The sequence below is a fragment of the Choloepus didactylus genome, chromosome 6, assembly GCF_015220235.1.
Source record: "Choloepus didactylus isolate mChoDid1 chromosome 6, mChoDid1.pri, whole genome shotgun sequence".
Classification (NCBI taxonomy): domain Eukaryota; kingdom Metazoa; phylum Chordata; class Mammalia; order Pilosa; family Megalonychidae; genus Choloepus; species Choloepus didactylus.
In genome coordinates this window covers 11200121-11212140 of record NC_051312.1, presented here as the reverse complement: position 1 = coordinate 11212140, position 12020 = coordinate 11200121, and the positions used below count along the sequence as shown (strand labels likewise).

Sequence of the window (12020 nt, the reverse complement as noted above, 5' to 3'; positions counted from 1 at the left end):
GCTTCTTGACACAGAATCAGCCGCAAGCTCAGCCTCTGCTGAAGGCAGGAGTGGAGGAGAGAAGCAGACAAGAGAAACTCTTCCAATCAAGAACAGGCCCCCCCCAACACAAGGGGGACCCCCGAGTCTCTGTGGGAACCGGAGGGGGTGGGGAAGTGGGGTGCCAGCCTGCGGGCATTGGAGGGGGCCCGGGGAGCTCCTGAGGCAGGCGGCGGAATGGCATTTGCATGGAGAGCACTCTGTGGTGCTGAAATTTATGCAGCTGCCTGAGCAACTCCTAAGGCGAGACGAATCTCCAGGCCGCTTTTCTCAGCAGGAACAAGTCTTTTCTTTAAATCGATGGTGATACATTTTTAAACTCTGATATTAAGGAGGGAAAGATTTTGCCAGCCTCCCAGGGGTAAACCCTATTAGTCACAGGCTCAACTGAGAGCGATGGCGGTGGCAGGCCCCAAGGCCAGGCCGGGCCAACAGGAGCACGGGATGGCAGGGGTCCACAGCAACAAACAAGAGGACAGAGGGGGCAACTCGCCCCCCATGTCAGGGACAAAGCCATATGAGGGAGGTGTGCATGTGGGGAATGAGAATGGAAGGGGCTCTGGACAAAAACATCTGCAGGGGAAATAAAGAACAGTTGATAAGGGGAAGAATGGAGAAAAAGAAGGGAGAGAGGAAAGAGAGAGGCACTAAGCTGAAATTTAAATTAACTTCCAAGATGGAATTATAGAAACTAAAATCCTGTTTCCTGTTTTGCTATGGCTGCTAGGAAGCTCAAACCTGCATTTCATATTCAGCATCAATAGATATGCGCAGCCTAGTTTTAAGGTGCTATCTGGGCTGGGGCCAGGGTAGGGTCCCAGGAGCCAAATGCCCCAGGAGACATAAAATACAAGGGGAAGATATGAACTGTGGTCCCCCAATTGTCCAGACACCAGCAGTATGTGGCAGATGTGAGGGCTGAGCAGGCAGGGCTGGCAGGCTGGCCAGCACATGCCCAGAGAATCCAGGCCACTGGCTCCAGGTGTGGCTGAGAGCACAGGGTCAGCATCCCCCACCCCAGTGACCCGGTTCTTTTTATTCCTGCTTTAACAGTTCCCAGTGTCTCTGGACCTATTTCTCAGTGGAAATAGGTGGGCTAAACGTTTTTTTAAAAAACCCATTTCAACTCAACCACCCACTCCCTCGGTGATAACAGTCGCCATTTATTGAGTGCCGAAGACATGTCAGGCATTTATGTACATCATTTCCATCCTCCTGGCCACCTTCAGAGGGGGCGGCACTCTCACAGGTTCACCGACGAGGAAACTAAGGTTCAGAGTGGCAGTGTATCTTAGACAACGTCACCAGAGCTCGTAAGTTGCCACAACAGGGTTTGAACCTAGCTCTGTCCCGTCTGACCCCTGCCATGTCCTCATCCCACACTCCCCTGGAGCCCCCAACCCCAGCACCAGGCTCCTCTCCCTAGAGGAGGCTCCCCAACTCCCAGTTAGGAGAAAGGTGGCACTGAGCTGAGGCCCAGTGTCAGGGGACTCAGGGCCTGCGGAATTCCCTCCAGTGCCCTCCCTGCCAAACCCCACGGCTTCAGCCACCAACCTCCCCCACCCCATCCCCGGAACCCTCCTGGGGAAACCTCCCTGCCGACTGCCGGACGAGAATCACCTCCTTTGGTGGCTGAAGCTGCCCAGCTCCTGTGGCAAATGTCAATTCTGGGCCATCTGCTTTGTAGATTTCAATGTTCCTGCTTCTCTGTAACATCCTCAGCAAGGTAGCTCCCGCTTTTCAGAAGGGATGTGGCGTTTGATGATGTTTAAACCGTACGTGAAACACAGCCAGGTGGCAGCGATAAAACAGACGTGAGCCCTGCTGGCAGGGGGATGGCTGGCAGCCGGGCCGCTCTCTCCCCACCTGCCACGCCGCCCACGCGGCTCAGCTCCTATTTTTATGGCAATTACAGTGTCCGAAGAGGGGGAGGAAGGAAGCTGCGATAGGGGACACAGGGGCACCGCTGCCTACGGAGCGCTTGTTGCCTTTGGAAGCCGGGTGCTGGATGGGGTTTCTATGAACAAAAGCGGGAGGGGAGGCCAGCCCGGGTCTCAGTGGAGGAAGGCAAGCCGTGCCGCCCCCCGCCGCCACCCTCCCAGGCCGCCCCTGCTCACTGCCTCCCACGGCCACTGTCAGAACCGGCCCCACACCCCAGCACCGGCCCTCCCCCCCGGGGCCGCAGCCCCCCAAGCTCCCGAGTCTTCACTGGCTTCTGTCTCCTGATGCCCCCATGTGGATGGAAATAGCTGAATTCCCACCCCTGCCCGGTGCCCTGCCGGCAGTGCCCACGGGGACAGCCCATGGCCACCTACAGGTCCGCGGCCACGAGGAGTCATTCATCCCTGTAGTTTCGTGTCCTTCCACAGCCACCTTCCCCCATGCAGGGGGCCAAGAGCCAAGCCCCGTGCAGGGGTGGAGAGCCAGAGGAAATGGACCCCATCCCTGCCCTTGAGGGCCCCCAGCCAAGGAGCGTGGCCAAGTGAGACACTAGTAAGATCACTGGTCAGCATTGACTGGGTCTCCACAGAGTGCTGGGCAGCACACGCGGCAATTCATTTTTTCTCTTAATGCCCCCACACGGCAGACATATGGAAACCAAGGCCCAGGGAAGCAGTCCTGCCTGAGTTCAGGGTGGAACGGGATTCTAGCCCTGTCTGTCCCTTGAGCAGCCATGGCCCCTGTCTCCAGAGGCCCCCATCCTGCCCGGCCTGGCCACTGCCCTCCAGGACAGTCGTGCCCTCTCGCTATGGGGGTCATTCAAAACTGCAGGGAGTGGGGACAGGAGATGGAGTGGCTGATGGGAGCACAGCCACTGCCAGGGCCTGCAGAAGCACCAAGGACAAATAATTCACAAAATAAACAAATGAGCCCAAAGGTGAGCTTTGGAAATGTGTGATAACTGTGGGGAGGGGAGCAGAAGGGCCAGCACGGGAGGTGAGCAAGGCGGCTTTGGTGCCACCAGCTCAGGCCTCAGCAAGGCCCTGACAGGGAGGATTCCCGTCACCCGGCCTCCCCTGGGAACATCCCTGTCCTGCTCTACCTCCCGTCGCCCGCATAGGCTGTTCCCATGTGAGCACACACCCTTCCAGACAGATCACAGAGGAAACCTGGATAGCTCTGCCGGCCCTGGGGAGGGAGAGCACAGGGTCTGGGAAGGGCAGCCCTCCTGACCTGCACCCTCGTGGTCAGGTGATCATAAATCCAAAAGGACTGGCGGTCAGGAGGGGCCCAGCCCTCAGCCACCCCAAGCTCAGCTGCTTCAGGTCAGTGCTCAGAGCGCCGGAGGGAGGTTCCCTTGGCCTGCGCACGGGATGGTCCACTCTTTCTCCTCTCGGCTGCCCACTGTGGGGGCTGTTGCCTCTGGATCCCTGGGCTCCTTGAGGGAAGGGGCGACCCCCTGTCCCCAGCGCAGTCGAGCTGGGGACACAGCAGGCACTGGCCAATCAGATGCCCCGTTCAGAGGGCCTGAGCAGCCTCCCAGAGAAATGGTGACAGTGACAGCTGGAAACGACATCTCCAGGGTTTGCTCTGAACCAGACCCCGTGCGGAGCATTTTACACAAATTTTCTCCTTTCAAACCCCAAACAGCTCTAGGCTCTACGGGGTGGGTCCTAGTGCACGTGTGTCCCGGTTTTACAGACAAGGAAACTGACACTCCAGAGGTGACATGACTTGCCCCAGGCCAGACAGCTGCTATGCAGTGAAGCCAAGGCTAATTCCCGGGACCCCACACCCAACTACAAGGGGTCCCCATCAGGGAGACTCCGGAGCAGCTGGGGCCCTTTGGGGAGTGGGATGAGGAGAAAGGGGCTGGGTGCTTTGACTCTTTCAGGGCCTGTGATGTCCACCGGAGCGGGGACTGGGCCAGGCCTCAGGGCCTGGCGTGGGTGTGAGCCACCCTCGGTGGTCTAGAGGGAGCAGGGTCCGCTCCATCCACAAACACGGGGCAGGGTGTCAGGAGGAAGGAAGGGGGACCCCGGGCTCCAGGGAGGTGCTACCTCTCCTAGGGCCACAGGGTACCCCGGCATTAAACGACCTGCTGGGGAGTCCGGGAGCCAGCTCAGCAGCCCGCAGCCAAGGCTGGCGGATTATTCTGGGAGAGTGAGCCAAGAGCTGCAGATCCAGCCCTTTTCATGCTTGGCCAATTTAATGGTCCCCATTAATTTCCAAACACACACATTCCCACCAGCTCTGGCCTCTTCAGCTCAGTGCTCGGGGTGGAGAGCGTGTCGGGACACAGGCAGGCAGGCACGCAGGTGCGGGCACGGAGGCCAGGCGGCCTCAAGGACAGGGAGAGCCAGACACACAGATGTGCTCCTGGGGCGGGCAGCAGACCCCTACCGGGTGTTTGCTAACCACGTATCTGTCGTGATGGAGAGAAAAGGACCAAGAAGAAAGGGCCCCAAGATGGGGGTCCGGAAGCCTGGGGGTGGGGGCCTGCTTTGCCACCCTGCTGCTGTGTGGCCCTGAGCTGGTCGCCAGCCCTCTCTGGGCTTTTCTACTCCCCTGCCTTCCTCTACAGGACTGTAAACGCCCTGAGGGAAGAAGACACCAGGGAGGCTGGAGCCTTGTCACCCAGAACTAAATGTCTACCCCCTGGGCCATGGTGTCCTCATCTGTGAAATGGATCGGCTCCTTCCCGCCCTGATTCTCTGACTAACCACAGAGGGGCAAGGTGTGGGGGTTGGGCTGGGGCAACAGGAGGGGGATGGAGGCAGCCCAATGTCTGATCAACTCTCAAGGGCATTCGGTCATTCATTCATTTAACAAACACTCACTGAGGCCCAGGATAAAGGGCCACTGGTCCAGGGTCTGGGGTCCACCCTCAGGTTCCCTTTGGAAATGACAGGAAGTATCCAGGAACCAACACGAGCTTGGCCTGAGACCTTGGGGCCAAAGGACCTGTCAGGGTCCCCCGCGTCCCGCCCACTGGCCACAGCTCAGCTCCCCAGACCAGGCCCTGCAAACCTGCAAGGGAAGCTCAATAATTCAGGAGGGATCCATCATTTATGAATTTATGTGACCGCTTCTCGACCTTCTGGAAACGAACCACCCTCTTCTTGCAGCGGTGGAAATTATGTCCTGGCACCGTCTCAGGGGGTTCTGGGCTTTCCGATGGAAAGAGGGGGTGGCTCAGGCCCCAGAGCTCCCCACTGGTCTCCCTGATCCACTCTGCACCCCACTAGACTGAACCAAAGGAGCTTCTGGAAAAGCAAATCTGATCGTGTCACTCTTAAATGTCAAGGGTGCAGGACAGGTGTCTTCTCCTGGTTCTGTCCTGACCCTGTCAATGCCTCAGCCTCCTCGCTACTAAAACGGGGGAGGGGGACAGACATTAGGGCTGCCTCGGAATGAGGCAGTGGGTGCAGGGTGGTGGGCGTCCTGGCGTAGGGGAGACGTTTGGGAACAAGCAGCAGGTGACAGGCAGTCTGCAGCCCGGAGCACGGGCTCCGTGGGGCATGCCAAGGGGGCAGGGGCTGGGACACAGGACGATCCAGCAGGCCACGGGAGCCGGAGCCCCCAGCAGCCAACAGACCCAGGCACACACATCGGCCCAGGTGTTGTGCAGCCGCCCCAGCCTGTCTGCACTGATGTCCCCGCCCCTATGACAAGCAGCTGCCCAGTTCTCAGCTTCTCTGCAGCGAGGGAATCACTTCACTCAGGGGACCCACGGATTTCAACCAGAAAAGTAAAAGGAAAAAAAGAGGGTACCCCCAGCCACTCTCCAAAAAGCTGATTTTTTCTGAGGGCTCCGGGGTCTGGCACACCCGGTTCCGATGTCAGCTGTGTCACCTTCAGCAGCTTCATGTCTCTGGTTCCCCGCTGGCATAGTGGGGCTGACTGAACAATACCAGGGGCCAGGAGAGGTGGCACGGGACATGAATACAGTCCAGACCTGGAACGAGACCCCGAGTTCCGGGCTTCCCCTGTCTACGTCATTGCTGCTCCTGCCACCACTGCCCTGGGCAGGCCGTGGCACTCACCCATCCTTCTACAGGGTCTCCAGCCCTCATGTCCCCCACGCCCATTCTCCACACAGCAGCCTAAGTCTGATCAAGCTCAGGACCCCATGCCCCACCCACATCCCCCCTCCCAGCCGGCTCTCTCCCTTTCTCCCCCGGCTGCCCCCGGCGCCCCTCCCCCAGGTAGCCTTCTGATGGCCTCCTGTGGGCAGGATTCCCAAAATGCCCTTTGCATTCACATGTCTCCCCGCCCCAGGCCCCATATTTGAGATGAGAGATCACATCTTGTAGCCCAGGCCTACCTCAACGCCTGGTGCACAGTAGGCCAGACGTGTATGTTTGCTGAATGAATGAAAGGCCCCAAGTTCAAATTCTGAGTCAGCCACCTGCTGAGCCAGAGTGTGTTCTCTCTCTCTCTGGCCTCGGTGTGCTCACTGGAAGGGGGGCTCTGAGACAATCACACACTCAGAGCAAAGTGGCCTGTCCCCTTCGGGTGGAGGGAGGAGGGCTCCCCACCTGCCCAGAGCCAGGAACAAGTTCCATCCGCAAGGCCCAGCTCCCAGGCTGCGGCGGCCCTCCCCCCCACTGCAGGGCGGTTTCTGCCATGGGCCTGGCTGGCAAACCTTGGCAAACACATTTAAATCGGAAGTGACAGATGAAGCAATTTACCGCGACAGGTTAGCATCAGATCACTTCCCACAAGGCAGCCCATGTCCTCCGGCCCCCCGCCTGCTAGTGCATCACGGTGGTCCCTAAATCACGGCTCCAGGCCTGCCAGCCAGCGGCCCACACACAGCTGGACGCAGGACAGGTGGCCACGATGCACTGGGCCTGGCGGGCAGTGCGGGGGGATGCGGCCTCGGAGGCAGGAGGGCTACAAGCAGCCAGGAGATTTCCATAAATCAAAGCCCCCCCGACCCGAGGTCACACAACGCCACTGTGTGCCTTATTTTAAACAAATAACGGGCTTAGAAAACTCCCTCCAAGGCCAGCTTTTCGCTGTGAAACATGGCTTCCCACTTGCTCTCCAGGGCCCGGTGGGCCGCTTGAGGGCCTGGCTGACCCACCCCGCCTCCTGCCAGCCCCTGGCACGATACACCGGCCCCCACGGTGTCACAGGGCACTTTGTCCAGCCCTCGCTCCCAGGGCTCTGTCACATTACAATCCACTTAGCTGCCCTCACTCCCACCTGCCCAGTGATAATGTGCTAGAGGCTCTCCACGTGCCAGGCTCTGAGTTCTCGTTCACGGCCCGCCCTGGGGCGGGCCCGGCCTGGGTGCCACGTTTCAGATGAGGAAACGCAGGCTCGGGGACGACAGGCCGGAGGGGTGCCGGGACCCTCACTGGCCCTGGCCTCACCCACTGGCCTGAGGCCGCTTTGAAGTGAAAGAACCCTTCTGTCTCTGCACAAAGCGTTACATTCATCCCTGAGTTGTCCCCTCTGCCCCGAAGGCCAAAGCTGGGTGGCCGGACCCCTGGGCTGGCCAAGAAAGGGGGTCTTTCTTTGTGCCCGGGATATTTCCTGCCTGGGACTCAGTTGTCTGGCTGGAACAAGAGGCCCTACAGGCCCAGGCCCAAGGGCTGGAAAACCCAAGTGCACGGAGGAAGTCACCCAGCCAGTCAAGGTCATGATCCCCTGAAGACGATGACACTGGGGAAGCTGCAGCACCTCCCACCCCCAACCCTGGTGGAGACCCTGGCCCGAGCTCTCGCTGGAGGTGATGCTGGCACAGCTCTGTCCTGACACAGCCCTGGGCAGGTCACCACCCAGGACAGGCAGGCAGTGTCCCCAAGACTCTCCATTCCAGCGTGCGGGGCCTGCTGGGGCTCCCGGGCTCACCTCTCCAGCCTGGCAGCCCAATTTAATTAAGATGGATGTGGCGAGCCCCTGTGGGCAGGAGCCGTGGCTGGCACAGATGGCAGGAGCTGGAGCCTCTCCCGGTACTGCCAGAGCAAGTGGCCTTGGCCGGCAGCCCGTGAAAGGGGCCCCGAGGAAGGCCGGGGAGGGCCTGCGCTGTCCCCGGGGTCTGGGGGGTCATCCTGTCCCCTGCAACAGCAAGCCCTGCCACCCACTGGCAAGGCAACCCTTCTACCCTCTGCACACCACATACCACACAACACATACCACACCTCGCACGTCTCACAAACACACACATCACACGCGTACACCCCACATCACACATACATGCATATCACACATCCATCACACACAATACACGTCTATACCCAAGCCTCACACACACAACACACAGCACCTCACAAATCACACAAACACACATACACCCAGCACACACACATCACATACATACACCTGACATCTCACACACATACGCCACACAGCCAGCTTCACAAACACACAACACACCCACACACACATCAAACACGAACATACACACCCGCACATATACTCCCACGTCATGCACACAGATCCAACATTACACACACAGACACACAACACACACGACACCTCACACACTGCACACATATACACCCCACATCACACACACATCACATACATACACCTGACATCTCACGTACATACTCCACACAGCCAGCATCACAAACACACAACACACCCCACACTCACATCAAGCACAGATATATACACCCACACATATACTCCCACATCACACACACACACCCCCAACATTACATAGACACACAACACACCCGACACCTCACACATTGCACCAACACACATACACCCCACATCACACACACATCACACACATACCCCCATCACAGTCAAGTACCAGCTAAGTGGAGTCTGATTTTCCAAAGTTCTGAGAGAGGCTGAGGGTGGGGTCTGCTGTGGGGAAGGGGAGGGATGAGGCTGGAAGGCAGGGAGGGTCCTCCTGATGGTTGGGAGGGGTGCCTTGTCCTGGCTTAAGACCCCCCTCCCCAGTCCATGGCTCATCAGAATGGAGGAGAGTCTGGGGGTCCCAGCCCCTCTTTTTCTCACAGACCCCTCCCAGCTCCCCCTGAGCCCCTTCCCCTCCATGGACTCTGCAGCTGGAGGAAACCGAGGCAGCAAGGGCACCTTCCTGGCACCCTCCCAGCACCCTCCCCATCGGGCAGCAGGGACGAAAAGAGGCCCCCAGCCTGCAAAAAAAAAAAAAACCCAGAAGCTCCAGCAGCCAGGCCTCCAGCCCCCAGACCCAGCCCAAACCACACTGTCCCCAAAGTCCTCCTGTACCCGCAGGGCCAGCACTGTCCTTGGCTTCAAAAATAAAATTTAAAAATTCCCACCCCAAGATAATTGCTCTCTCCTTTTGCCTATTGTGGTGGCTCCACGGTCGGTGCTGAGAAGCAATTATTCACAGCTAATGATTATAATCAAGTCAAATAGAATTTAATGGACACGTATTCTCTTCCTGCTTGAAACTTTACATATGAATTAAGCACATATGGGTTTCATGAGGCACAGGCGCAGATTTATGCAGCCCCGAAAAGCCCTGCGTTACCCACGACTTTTATTCCGCTAATAAACAGGCTGATTTATGGGCGCGCTCGGGCGCCGGGAAACGCAATCTCTGCTGCCTCCTGGTGGGCGGCGGGGCCAGGGCGGAGGCAAAACCCACGGGGACCCCAGGGAGCCGGGCTGAAGCCACCAGGACCCCCAGGGATGGGGCCAGGACCAAGGCTGCCAGAGACCCCACATACGCCCCGGAGTCAGTGCCAAGGGTGCCAGGGACCTCAGGGTGCAGCCAGAGAGAGCCAAGGCCACCCCAAACACTGGGGCCAGACAAAGTCCTGGGGGGCTTGGGGCTTGGGGGCGTAGGGTCTGCACGGGGGCCCCATGTCCAGGGCCTGCCTCAGCCATTCCCTGGGGCTCCAGGTGGGTTCTGGGTCCTGCAGGCCCAGCCGAGAGACTCTTTCTAGAAGAAAAGGAAATCCCAGGAAAACACACTGAAGAGTGTTGGGTAAACTCAGGCAAGCAAGGGGCAAAGAAAGCGTTTTAGCCTCAGAGGCACTCAGCGTCCCTCGGCATCCCCAGGACAGGGTCGATGCTCAGAGTTTGATGACGACGACGTCAATGATGTCAGTGACAGCACCGACAGCAGCAGGGATCCCCAGGTGCTGAGCGAGCCTCACACTTCACAGGCATCGTCTCCTTAATGCCCCCAAGACCCAATGGGTGGGCTTCCTCCCCTTTCCATTGCACAGAAGGGGAGGCAGGGACCCAGGCAGTACTTGCAGAAGGGGGTTGTCGCCAGAGAAATGCAGCAAAGGGGGCTCAGCGCCCCCACCCCCAGAGCAGCTGCAATCAAATGAGGCCAGGACGAAAGTGCTTTCCAGAGAGTGCGAGGAGCTGACAAAACCGGCTCTCGGCATTGGCGAGTCACAAGGGCACTTAGGAAGAGCCATTAATCACGCTGCAGCCCAAGTGCAACTGCCAAGCCCCCATCCACTCCATCTGCATCCTGCGGACACCCTGCGTTGGTCCCGTGCCCTCCTTCGCGGCTTGCTATGCAGCCAGCCACCAACCCGGGCTGGGCAGGAGCAGACAAGACACCCCACTTTTACCTTCTTGCATCTGAAGCTCAGCTAGGAAAGCACCAATAGGGTGTCTCCCATACCCATGCTTTAGCTCTATGTCTCCCCGGGTGGACTTGCAGACCTTGCTGCCACCCATCCATCCACCAGGGGATACCCAAAGGTGACCCCGAGCTCCCCTGCTCCCCTCAGCCAGCTGTTCCAAGTTGGGGCACCTGCCTCCATTGGCCTTGTCACCTGTGCACCCGAGACAGCAGTGCGGGGTAGAAGAGAACGCCCCCTGGGACTGTCTGTCCCTGCAAACATCCACGGGGCAAGGCACTGAGTGATGCCACAGCAGGATCTGCAATCCACACCTCAAACAAGCAAGCCCCGAGCAGGCCAAGCAGCCACTTCTCCCTGGGTCCTGAGAGCCCGGCCACTCAGTGAGGTCAGTGTGGACATGGACAGCATCAGTCCCAACATGTCCCAGAGGCACTCGGGGACACCACGCCCTCGCCAGCGCGGGGATCAGACAATCGCTGCAAGCCCAAGGGTGAGACGTGGAGACCAGAGAAACATCTGGGGGCACCCCAGCCTGTGCAGGACAGGAGGGGGATCAGTACAGCCTGGTTTTCCCCAAGACAAGAGGATCTGCCTCGGCCTGGTGGACTGCCAGCCTTCACGGCATCTAAGGAGGCACCCCTTCTTCTAAGCAGACCTCGGTATGTGAGGAAGCGGGAGAGGGCTGGGACTGGACCCCCACTCGCCTTCTGCGTGATCCACCTGCAGACTGGCTGGGCACAACCTCCTGCTGTGGGAAACTGAGTCTTCCGTGTTGCCTGAGGCATATCTAGGGCGGTGGCTTAGAACGCTAAGCCTCAGGCCTGCATGGAACGCCGTGCGGGCCCACCCTGTAAAGATATGTGTCTTGTGACTATGATGACAACCGTTTACCATTGTCCTAAACCTAGATTGTTCCTTCTGATATGCAACAGGATGTAAACATAGGTATCTGGTGGGCTCTCCCGAGCCTGAGGACATTTAGCATATACTCCCCGATCTTCTGAAATAAATAACTGGAGCAAAGGTGCATTATTGTCCACTTAGCACGAGATGCCGTGGGCCCCCTGCTCCCTTAATTCTTAACTTTGTGTCTGTGTCTCATTCCTGCGCCGCCCTGTCAGCGACATCCTGCGACCACTTCCTCTCCATCCCTGAGCGCTCCTGAGCGCTCCAAAGCCCTTTCCGAGGGCCTTTTGACCTTGATCAGACAACCACCACCTGGGAGGAGGATCAGGTAACTTCCTCTCTCCCCCAGGAGGGAAAGAAGCCACGCACTCCCCTACTCATCACAATAAACTGCTCAGCCAGCAAGAACCAGGCGCAGGAAGCCAAGCAGCCCCCATTCGCTGGCGCTGGAGAGCAGCCAGGGGCCGCAGGAGGCCTCCCTCCCCCTCCTCTGCCTCGACAAGCTCCGCCGCGACCCCAGGTCTGCAAGGGGGTGGGTGGGGTGCAGGGCCGCCTGCAGCCCCCGGG

The 12020-nt window shown here is 58.8% G+C and overlaps 1 protein-coding gene across 3 annotated transcripts in view; it reads right to left on the bottom strand.

Moving 5' to 3' along the window:
- The window catches only part of MACROD1 (mono-ADP ribosylhydrolase 1), a 147550-nt gene that overhangs the window by 121855 nt on the left and 13675 nt on the right, over positions 1–12020 (bottom strand). The gene's annotated exons all lie outside the window — the stretch shown is intronic.